General features: G+C 40.8%; 1 protein-coding gene and 1 long non-coding RNA gene across 2 annotated transcripts in view; one reads left to right on the top strand and one right to left on the bottom strand.

Annotated features, from left to right (window-relative positions):
• Positions 1-9,435, top strand: part of LOC147030104 (uncharacterized) — an 18,606-nt gene extending 9,171 nt beyond the window's left edge. The window contains exons 3-4 of the long non-coding RNA XR_015056226.1: positions 64-120; positions 7,345-9,435. This is a non-coding gene — a long non-coding RNA (uncharacterized LOC147030104). The remainder of the gene's footprint in view (positions 1-63; positions 121-7,344) is intronic.
• The window catches only part of INVS (inversin), a 671,909-nt gene that overhangs the window by 36,325 nt on the left and 623,084 nt on the right, over positions 1-12,500 (bottom strand). The gene's annotated exons all lie outside the window — the stretch shown is intronic.

The raw sequence follows: 12,500 nt of genomic DNA, 5'->3' as shown, positions 1-12,500 counted from the left end.
AATCACGGAGCTTGTTAATTCTGCTACCTTTTTCCCTTCTGTGTTTATGATGTTCCATTGCAGCTTGAGATTCAAGAATGTGGTGGAGAGTGAGCCCATATCAGCAATCTGAGGATCATGGTAAGCTTGACGTGTGTTTTGTGCTCCAAGTGCCATGTTGTTTGTTTTCGTTTTTAAATTGGTTAACTGCCCAGTGCACACAGATAGTGCACAGCCAAATAACAGGCATGCTTGTGCTAAAACAACAAACACCTGTGACAAACCTTTTTCATTTTGCCTGAGGCTATGGTGCTGTTTGACATGTAATTTATGGAAAGGGCCAAGCCCTTGTACTGTAATCAAATTGCTGAGAAGCCAAGCTGTACATAAGCAGGCTTATGTGTTTCTCAGGCCACCAAATGTACACTGTTGGGAAGTTTATTAAATGGCAAATTTCAACAATGTTCCTTTATTGGGAGCACTTTTGCAATAATTTTGTGAAGATTTCCTTTGATACAGCTTAACTGGGCACTGCAGATGCTCATTCAGCCCCTCAAATATCAAATTATTCTTCAAATCAACAGACAAATACTCAGTAGTAAATAAAAGCAGTGCATCATCTGAAAGCTCCAGGTAGTGGACACAAAAAAAAATGGAAACACCTGGGTAAATGAGGGACATCAAACACCGGCTTCCACACAGGTGTGTCCCATATGTCAATTAAGCAAATAACATCCCAGCATGCTTTGGGGCATGTGTAAAAATGCTGCACAGGCCTGGTTGCCTATAATTACGGCTTGTATGCCTGCAAAAGGAGATCACCCATTGCCCTCATCCACAGAGCATGTGGTCACCCAATAGTTTGATGAGCATGTCACTGATGTTATCCATATGTCATAGCCTTCTCAGTCACAAGATCTGAACCCAATCGAGCATTTATGAGATGTTCTGGAATGATGCCTGAGACAGCGTTTTCCACCTCCATCATACAGGTGTGAGTTGATTGACTCTCTCATGGAAAAATGATGCCGCATCACTCCTGCAAAATTCCAGATGCTGGTGGACTCTATGCCATTGTGCATACAGGCCGTACTGGCTGCACATTGTGGCCCAACACCCTATTCAGTGACTTTACATTGATGTTTCCATTTTTTTTCTAATACCTGCATATTGAACCCAAAAGAAAGAATGCCAAAACACAAATCTGTCATTAATTTAAGAACGCTGACTGAGCTAAAAAGAGACAGTGAGAGCTTCCCTATCTACAGTTAAATTGAATCCTTTACAACATGAGAAAATGCCAATGTCTATGTGGCAAAATATATCATCAATGCAGAGTTCAACTGAAAGTCATGATGCATACCTTTCCAATTGTGAAAATTGCTTCAGATGTGAGTTTTGATTTAATACTTAACCATGGATACCATTAAAAGGTCAACGAACGGTCTCATTGCTCACTTTCATAGCATCACGTCACATAAGAAATAATTAACAGAGCTCTGACAAGGACTGATAATTGGCAGCCAAAGAGTTAGCACTTCTTGCAGGACAATTTTAAATGTCCCATCCATCCCCAGATCAACTGTCTCGAATGCTACCATGAAGTGGAAGACTACAGATAATACAAAACCCTGATCATCAAACTCGCAGACAAAAATAAATCAGGTAAAGAGGAAGAGAAAGAAGCCTGTGATGGAATGTGAGGATGAAAAGATTACTATCTTATCTCGAACAGGTGACAAAAGAGTTTAAGGAGTCATTGGGATGTCAGTCCAGCACTAGCAAAGTTCACCGAGTGATGCATTCCATGGAATACTGTGGATGAACAAATGCACATTCACCTTTCATCAGTTGTCAATAAATGGTTATAACATATATGAATAACTATATGTATGTGTGTGTATATATATATATATATATATATATATATATATATATATATATATATATATATATATATATATATATATATATATATATATATATGAATTGATGAGTACATGATACGGTGCAATCAGTGGATGATATGGGGCCTCAAAATGTGGAAACAGGTTTTGTGGAAAGAGTTTCTCATTTATTGTATTTGAAAATAAAATAACTATGTGGGAAATGTTTTAATTCCAATTATAGACTCAAAAGCGACTAAATTGTGAAAGACCCTGTGGATGCACTATGCAAAGAATTATAGAAATTCCTCTCCAATCCATCAAAAATAGATAGCAAATCATTTCGCTTTAGGCCCTGTCACACCTCGACGATTTAGGCAGCGTATGCTGACCTCTGTAAAATGTGTCTAAAACGCTGGCACACATCGAATACGTTATGGGTAAGTTTTGATAACATTAAGAGCACGCTGAAAAACACTGCCATACGTCGTAGTACGCTGGCTTTCATCGTTGTACTTTGCGGTTGTCCTCAAATTTTAGCATGCTTGAAATTTTACGACGTATGCCAGCAAATGACTCACACGTTCCGCTACGCTGGCCATAAGTTGTAGGCACGTTATGCGATCGTTGACACACGTCGACACACGTTACTTGTAAGTTACTCATAAGTCAAAACACATCGAGGTAATGATTAGCGTTCCTGAAATTTATTTATAACCTACGAGTAACGTGTTGTAGGCACATTACATGATCGTTGACACACGTCGAGGCACTTTCTGCGATCGTTGACACAGGTCGAGGCACGTTACTTGTAAGTTACTCATAAGTCGAAACACATCGAGGTAATGATTTGCGTACCCAAAACTTATTTCTAACCTACGAGTAACGTGCTTTGAACCTATGTGTAACGTACCTCCAATGCATATTGACGTATGTAGACATATTTGATTGACGTCTTCCAGACGACCACAGAACTTACTGAACGTGTTTCTAATTTACAGCAACCGTATAATGGCGTATTGGCAGCGTTGAAAAAAAACAACAACAACAATAACTTCTGATATTTCGTCACGTGCCGTTACGGCACGTCCGATTGCCTCTTCAGTTTGCTCATGCCTTATTCTTAGTTCATCCTCTGTGAATATTTTCTGTTTGAGAATATTGTCACGTCGAAACTTAAAAGCAAATGTCCGAATATATTTAAAAATTCGTGATAGACTAAAAAAATAATACTAATAATAAAAAAGAAACAACAACAACAACAACTTCAGATATTTCGTCACGTGCCTTCACGGAGCCAAGGAGAAAAAAAGAAAATGTGCCTTGACGGAGAAAATAAGTTTCGGGTATGCTAAACATTACCTCGACGTGTTTCGACTTATGAGTAACTTACAAGGAACTTGTTTCGACGTGTGTCAACGATCGCATATCGTGCCTACTACTTATTCCCAGCATAGTGGAATGTTTGAGCCATACGGCGAGTACGTCATAAAATTTTCAGCATGCTTGAAATTTCAGACGTACTAGACGTACTACAACGTATGACAGCGTGCTTCATCGTTTTTCAGCGTGCTCTTCACGTAAACCAAACTTACCCATAACGTATTTGACTTGTGCCAGCGTTTTAGACACATTTTTCAGAGGTCAGCATACGCTGGCTAAATCGTCAAGGTGTGACTGCAATGTTGACACTTCCAATTCTCAGGCGGTTATGATTTGAATCGGCGAGCGGCAGCTTTTTAATAGGCTATGCCACGTGATCGTCGGCAATACGTGCAGCGTGCTATGCCTAAGTTGGACTATCGTTGGGCATAGGTTGTGAATGCCGACAACACGCTAATCATTCATTGGTATAAGTTATCTACAAGACAACGAAACGTTCTGTGTACGTTACTAATATGTTATGCATACGATCAACTCGTTATGAATACGCCAAAAACTTAAAAAAAAACATTGTTGTAGGCACATTATGCGATCGTTGACACACGTCGACACTTACTTGTAAGTTACTCATAAGTCGAAACATGTCGAGGTAATGTCTAGCGTACCTGAAACTTAATTCTAACTTATGAGTAACGTGCTTTGAACCAATGTGTTACGAATCTCCAACGCATATTGACCGATGTAGACGTATTTGACGTCTTCCAGACGACCACAGAACTTACTGAATGTGTTTCTAACTTACAGCTACCGTATAATGGCGTATTGGCAGCGTTTAGGGGAATTGGTATATAAAAATGGGTTTCACGAGAGGAACCCGTCAGTGTTCCAGACTCCATGGTTTTTTTTTTGTTTGTTTTTTTCTTCGGCATGATGGTGATGTTAACACTTCGATTTCTAGTGCGGTTATGATTTAAATCGTTGAGCGGCAGCCTATTAATAGGCTACGCCACGTGATCGTCAGCGATACGCTGCCATGCGCTATGCATAAGTTAGACTATCATTTGGCATAGGTTGTGAACGCTGACAACACGCCAAACATTCGTTGGTATAAGTTATCTATAAGTTATCGAAACGTTCTGTGTACATTACTAATACGTTATGCATACGTCCAACTCTTTATGAATAAGCCCAAAACTGAAAAAAAACATCAATAGTTCAGTGTACGCCAGCGTTTTACACACATTTTGATACGTTGCCATACGCTGGCTAAAACGTCAAGGTGTGACAGGGCCCTAACATCAGACTGGAAGTGTCATCCTGAATGCAAGCGGGCAATTCTCCACTGCCTCGCTGCAGAAGAGCAGACAATTTTTGCATGGCTGACCACAGTGAAACACTACAATGCGGCGAGTGCATTTGAACCCTAATTTGGGCAGAAAAAGTGCAACTAGAACGGAACTCTGGAGGGCGCATACCTCCGCTCGGCTGAACAGTTTACATTTTGTATCCCACGGAAAGGTCAGATCTGGATCCAGACCTCCAAAATCTAATTGGCTTGTTTTTATCACCTAACCAATGCATATACTAAGTTTCGCCTGAATCGGTCCACAATTTTTTGAAATGATATGCTCTATATCGTTTTTGGCCCTTATCACTTAATTAAGATTAAGAATCACTTAATGAATAATTAAAAAACCTGATCTTCACCAAAATCGATTCATTTAGTTCTTGTTAAACACCCAACCTAGCCACCAAATTTTGTCCGAATTTGGCCATAACTTTTGAGATATCCTGTTTACAGACAGAGACAAACAAGAAGAAGACTTCATGTAGAGCACGATACTTGCAAAATCCTTAAATCAAATTTGACCTGAAAAATAATTGGTCGTTAAATTCAATGACCAAATTTGCAACTCCTCTTCAAATTTTAAGTCAATCGGATGAAAATTGAGGATTTTAGAAATTCGGCCTATGTTTACCTTTGGCCGATGTGTACCTCCAAAATAATTGGTGGTTTAATTCAGTGATCTGAAATATAAATCCTCTTTAAATTTCAAGTCAATTGGATGAAAATTGAGGAGGAGGAGGAGGAGGAGGAGGAGGAGGAGGAGGAGGAGATTGGGACCATACTCTGTGCAGAGCGTTGGTGCTGTAAAAGCAGTCTCCTTGACTCTTGGGCACAATCCTGGACGGGTCGCCACTCCGACACAAGATACCAGTATGCTGGCACTCATTTTGCTGACCTCGGAAGGATGACAGGCCAAGTTTACCCCACCTGGTATTAATTCAACAGCTGAGCGGGATTGAACTCAGGACCCAAGAATCCAAAGCCCACCACCCGAACCATTAAGCCAACACCAGGCATAGGATTTTAGAAATACCACCTTAGTTGTTGACCTTGGGCCTATGTTGACCTTTTGGTCTCTGTTGACCTCAAAAATAATTGGCTAGTTGAATTCAGTAACCTGAAAATAACTTTTATTCAAATTTCAAGTCAATCGGATGAAAATTGAGGATTTTAGAAATCCTCACCGAAGTTGTTTACCTTTGGCCACTGCTGTGGAAGCTGTGCCACTGATGCAATGTCCCCACTATCAGTAAGCTGGTACTCATTTTGTCAACCTCAGAAGAATAACAGGCTGAATCAACCCACCTGGTGTGAATGCAACAGCACAAGAGGGGCTCGAACTCAAGATCCTAAGATCTTAAGTGAGCCACCTTAACCATTAAGCAAACACCAGGCTTGTGACATATCTGAATAACCTGTACCGTTTCACAGAGTGTGCAATGAGCTTGCACTATTTGATGACAAGTGTATCGCAACCAGAACTCCAACAGTAATCTGGGAAATGCTACAACATTGTGTGTTGCATCTGGGCCACGATGGACATCTTGATGTTCTCAAGAGGAAACAATGGTGTTGTGAAGTTACCTGGTGGCCAGCCATAGATCGCCACATAGAAGAGTTCATCAGAAATTGTGAAGCATGTATGCTGAGTGAGAAATTGGCCAAACTGCATCCTGCACCTCCACATTTAACCACATAAACCATGCCAGAAGCTTCAACTGGACATTTAACTTTGACTTTGTTTACATCATGAACTTATTTTCTCATCGGCTTTGGACTGCTCACCCTCCCCATCCCCCCCCCGCCCCTTCCCCACACTCAAACCTAAAGGAGTACCATTGGCTGTGCTTTATCCTTCACAGGCAATTCGATTTGTCTGTGTGCTGTATTGTCCCCTTAACAATGACGACTCCATTTACATTCCTCTCTTCCAGAATGGACCAACTTATAGCCCTCCATCTCAACTCTCTCTCTTCCTTCTTTCACCATGACATTTGGCTGGGAGTTGTTACCTCTTCAACCAGTCACTGCACTGCAGCCAACAACTTGGTAATGACCAACCTTCCCTCTAATATCTCCTGTTCCTCCATTGGTCTTATTAGTTCATCTAATCTTGTTCTTGAAAGAGTCCACATCTTTCTGCCTGTTGTGAGAAAGCCTTCTCTCAGCACCACCAAGTCTGGCGGTTCACTCAGGCTGATTAGGAGGGACTACCAGCCACCCTCCTATTTCAGGATTGATCTTCTTTCTCTGCCACCCCAAATATTGATGCTTCCACACAAAATCTTCCACAAGAGCCTGCTCTCTCTCAAAGAAAAATCTATCCTATTTGTCTGCAGCTATTGAAGCCAAGTTCTCACCCCTTTTGCACTGAATCCTATCATGCAACAGTTGCCTTTCAATATCCTGCCTTCTCTTCATGGAAGGTAAATCTGACCAAAGGCATTAATTTCATTAAGACCGCAACAAATAGGTTTCCCCTCAGGATAGTGAGAAAACATTTGTCCAACCTCAAAGCGGAACTCTCAAACCTGTCTCTTTCCTGAAAAATCCTGAAGGGTTCTTGTCAAATCCATCTCTGATGTATGCTCCTCTCCATCCATTCTCTCACTTCAACATGAGTGCTGATGGTAAAGGCGAACTGTGTCAATTCTGTTTATGATTCCAAATCTCATGTAATGATATGCAGGAAATGTTTTTTAAAAAGCTTTGCTCGTCTTTCTGCTTTTTACCTGTGACATGTTGCAGGTTTACAAGTGTGCTGCATTGCTGCTGTTGTTGGGGGTCGATTTTTGAAATTTGCACCCATTGGTTAGACATCTGCTGGATCACACCCACATCTGTCGCTTGACTCCGCCCACCATGGCACCCAGACAAAATGATATGGCCACCATCTTCATTTTCTGGTAATCCCAACACATCAAGGTCTGTAAGTCTCTGCTGATTATTCACTGTCCGGCTTTGTTGCGTCAGATTTCCATTGGCTTTGTTTGAGTTGAGTGTTAATCATGATGAAGGACATTGAAAAATGTTATTATATGCCGATTGAAAATTATTCGTGAGATTTAATTTGGGCTGTATTATTTAATCATTATTTATTTGTATGTAGCCTGTGGCTGCTTGGCTGTATCATTTTCTGGGGGTACAGCTGGGCTACTGACGCAGTGCCCCTGTTATCAGTCAGCTGGTACTCATTTTGCCAACCTTGGAGAGATGACAGGCTGACTTGACCCACCTGGTCATAATTCAACAGCAAGACAAGGATGTGAACTCAGGGTGAAATCTTTGTCCATTCTAAACGTGAAAATTGCTCGAGTTCTGCCAAGTTTGATGGGGATCGTCGATGGACTGCAATGCCAAAGTCTCGCCATAAATGGTCATTTGGGTTCAAATCAGGACTTTGACTGGGCCACTCAAGAACACTTATTTTCTTCTTATTCAGCCACTCCAGTGTGACTTTATCTTTGTGCTTCAGATCGTTGTCCTAAGCCTGGTGTTGGCTTTGTGGTTAGGGTGGCGGCTTGGGATCCTCGGGTCCTGAGTTCAAGCCCTGTTGGCCGCTGAATTAAAAATACACCAGGAGGGTGACTCAGCCTGTCATCCTTCTGAGGTCGGCAAAATGAGCACCAGTGTACTTGGTAAGGGGGACACTGCATCAGCGGCACAGCTGCATCCCAACCAATGATGCAACCAGCAGCCACAGGCTGCACTCGATAGAGAGAGAGAGAGATCGAGAGATCGAGAGATCGATCTCGATCATTGTCCTGCTGAAATGTAAATATCCTACCCAGTTTCACTCATGCATGACTCAAGCAGGTTTTCATCAAGGATTCTCCTGCATTCTACACTGTCCATTGTCCTTTCTATCCTGACAAGCTTGGCAGTCCCTGCTGATGAAAACCAGCCCCATTACATGATGCTGCCACCACCATGTTTGACAGTAGAGATGGTGTTGACTTGGTGATGTGTCGTGTTCAGCTTGCGCCAGATGTAACACTTTCAATTAAATCAGAAAGTTCAATTTTTGTATCGTCTGACCACAAAACTTTTCTTCACATGCCTGCATCATCATTAATGTTTTTGTTTTTATTTAGCAAACTCCATATGAGCTTTTAGATGCGTCTTTTTCAGTAATGGCTTCTTTCTTGCCACATGTCCATAGAAGCCAGCTTTGTGAAGGGAACAGCATATTGCTGATTGATGAACACTGATCCTCATCTTGGACGTAGATCCTTGCAGATGTTTCCACGTCATTGTTGGATCTACAGTGACATCCCAAACCAGTTTATTGCTTGCCCAACTGCTGAGTTTGGATGGGTGACCTGATCTGGGTAGAGTCTGGGTGGTATGATGTCTTCCACTCTTTAATGATGGATTTCACCATATTCAAATAAATAATGAGTGACTGAAATCTTCTTATCACCCTCTCCTGAACAGTGCTTCTCCATAATTTGATGTCTGACTTCTTTTGAAAGCTCCTTGGTGTTCATGTTTCCTTGTTGGTTGACCAGTGAGTTGCACCTTAAATGTCTTAAATTAGTGGGAGAGCTTATTTTGAAGTTAAACCACTGATTACATACAGGTGAAACCTATTACATTTATTTTGTAACCTTTGAAACAAATAATTTTCTCCTGAAGTGAATTCGGGTTAATTAGGAAAAGGGTTTGCTACTTCTTCTGTGCAACTGAGAATCATCTGATTTTCTTTGTTAATCAAACGTATTCACAATTTATCTGAATTTTTTAGCTTTATCGCTTCGGAGTAGTTTGTGAAGACTCTATATTAAGTTTAATTTGAAAGCACCATGAAATAAGCTCAGGTGGCCTCAAAATTGGAAAACTTTGGAAGGGGGGGGTGTTATACTTTCTCAGGGGGGGGGTATAATTTTTCAGGTCACTGAATTATAATAGGAAATATTCAATCTGTCTTTATGTGTAATCAATAATCTCCACGGAACTGCCTCAACTTCATTTGGGATGGATTTAATTAGTTTATGGATTATATTTGAGTCGATCTTTTCCCAACAGTGTTGTAATGCACTCCAGAGCATAATCAGACTGCTCACATAAATTTTATCTTTCTCTAAAATCTGTTCACCCTTCATTACCTTCGCATTCTGCGAAAGGTTATGTTTTGGTCGGCGTGTATTTATTTATTTATTTATTTATTTATTTATTTATTTATTTGTAATCTTGTGATTCGTATAACTCAAAAAGTATTAAATCGAATTGCATGAAATTTGGTGGGATGATTGGTTATTAGCCAGGAAGCATTCGATTAGATTTTGGGATCGTTCGGGTCAAAGGTCAAGGTCAAGGTCACGAAAAGGTCAAAATCGTCTTTATACGATAACACGGTCAATTTTTATTCAATTTGCATGCAACTAACGCCAAAATGTTCAGAATTCAACGCCTCATCATGTGATATGCAATATGACACAATGACGCCCATACTCTTGTTACCGGTTAGGGGTCAAAGGTCAGGGGGGTCACTACCTTGAAAAATATGCGGTTTTTGTCATAACGCGGTCAATTCTTGTCTGCTTTACATGAACCCAGCACCAAAATGTTCAGAATTTAATGGCCAATCTAGTGACACAATGACGTCATAACACGTCACCGGTTGGGGTAAAATGTCTGGGGGGGGGGGGGTCACGCCCTTGAACAATATGCGGTTTTCAGCATAACTCATTCAATTCTTATTCGATTTGCATGAAACCAGCATCAAACTAGATTACCTTCTCTTGTTGAAACGTTGTATTCACCGAGCTTGCGAGTGAAGACTCGCCAAAACGACGTGAGTTGATTGTTGTTTAGTCCGTAGCCCCCGGAAGTCGAGGGGGGGGGGTCATGACATTATAGATATGTGGTTTGCGTCATAAGACCATTCATATGAAACCAGTTCCCCACACTCATACCAAGAACAAAAAAAGTAGTGGCGGCGAAGGTATGCGCTCTATGAGTGCCCGTTCTAGTTTATTCTGTTAAGACAGTCAGTTAATAATAACTGAAATAAATTAGACAAGGTTTCATTTCACATGTTACTGTGCAATATTAAAGAATATACTTGAATTGAAGTAAAATGCGAAAGTTAGTTAAAAATTTTTTTTTGATATTTAGCATTATTGAAGCAGTCTTATACACCACCATATTTAACATATTAAATTACTGCAAATTACTGGAAATGACAAGAAGGCAATTTGTGTTCTTCAGTGTTCCATTATCTGTCTATAATTCCAGCAGTGTGTGTGTGTCTGTCTGTCTGTCTGTCTGTCTGTCTGTCTGTCTGTCTGTCTGTCTGTCTGTGTCTGTGTCTGCTACCGCTGTTTCTTGACAACCACTGGTCCGATCTAATTGAAACTTGCCAGGAATATTGCTGGGGTCCTATGGAAGTGCCTTTTCAGGGTTTGATATTAATTGGCCAAGCGGTTCCCAAGTTATGGCCATTTATTTACCAAACCAATGACAGGACACGGTGCTATGAGATCACGATTGACGTCACAATTCTTTTTCTTCTTTTTTTTGCACGTACGGCAACGCACGTACGAGCACGCATGTACGGGCACGTGAGAGCAAAGGAACGGCGTGTGTGGTTGTTTCTGGCACGCCATTTGAAAGTTTTTTTTATTTACTTTTTTTTTTTTTGCATGTACGGTCACGCACGTACGGGTTGTTGTGATGATTGACGATAGACGTCACAATTCTTCTTTTTTATGCTTTTTTTTTGCATGTACGGCAACGCATGTACGGGCACGTGAGAGTGAAGGAACGGCCTGTGTAGTTGTTTCTGGCACGTGGTTCGAAAGTTTTTTTTTTTGCATGTACGGCAACGCACGTACGGGCACACACGCATGTACGGGCCCGCACTAGTATAATTCAACTTAAATAAAAAAGATTTTAAGGGTCGTAGAAAGAAATTAATTTTGGAATTTACTGACGTTTTCACTGCCATTGACACTGTCTATGACATCACCCTATCTGACAAATTACATTAGTTCTTCGTGTCAGTTGTTTGTGTCCTTTGTGATGTCATTAAAAACAGGACGTTTCCTGTTTGGAATGATTTTAAATTTTGTTTGACTGCCGGGCAGACAGATAGTCCATGGGCCCAGGCCAGAAATTCCACTTGTCGGTACCATCTGAGGAAACCAATCCTCATTATGATTTTTGAATTGGTGTATATATATAGATCATATTTTGATGTGATAACCATTGCAGACTGGCAGCTTATTGGAAGTTATCATCTCTGGAATGTACCCACCCTCCGCATAATGAAAGCGAAAAGGCAAACTCAGAAACATTCACTAATGATGCAATTGCTGTTTCCACATGAGGCGAGAATGAACTGCAAACCACAAATACATGTCTGAAATGCTTTATTTATACCATCCGAATAATCCTTTCTGTCATTCCTGAAGGCAGAATTTGTTTTATGGCAGAAAGGGGTGAACAATAGGGCCTATCAAAATATTGCTGATTAGTGATTTTCAGTACATTTTAATTTATAATATTGTCATACAAGTTCCCTGGGTAGTGCTACTGAACCGCAGTAGCCTTCAACATGCACATGTTGTGTGAGGAAAACGTTTATGAACATTTTACAAGTTTTTACCACAGTTTAAGGAATTGCCCTTCCCCGACCCAAGTTCCAACAAGCGTCCAAAATGTGAAATTTACGGATAACCCAAATTTCACCACGCTACTGTGGCATGTTTATGTACTATGTTTTACTCATGCATATTTGTAGCCATGAATGTCCTTGTGATTGTGCCAAAACATTCACACCATGGATCAGTAGTCTAGTCTTCATCACTGTTATCAGCATCAGAGTCCTCGAGGTCGACAACCTCTTCCTCGACATCAGCGGGCTGGTTGCTGAAGGTTCGCAACTTGCACATGTCAGT

Source organism: Eptatretus burgeri, chromosome 3 (genome assembly GCF_056783735.1).
Source record: "Eptatretus burgeri isolate ZD-2024b chromosome 3, Ebu_testis_v1, whole genome shotgun sequence".
In the NCBI taxonomy this organism is placed as follows: Eukaryota; Metazoa; Chordata; class Myxini; order Myxiniformes; family Myxinidae; genus Eptatretus; species Eptatretus burgeri.
Note: the sequence above shows the minus strand (reverse complement) of the source record. Positions and strands in the feature narration are given on the sequence as shown.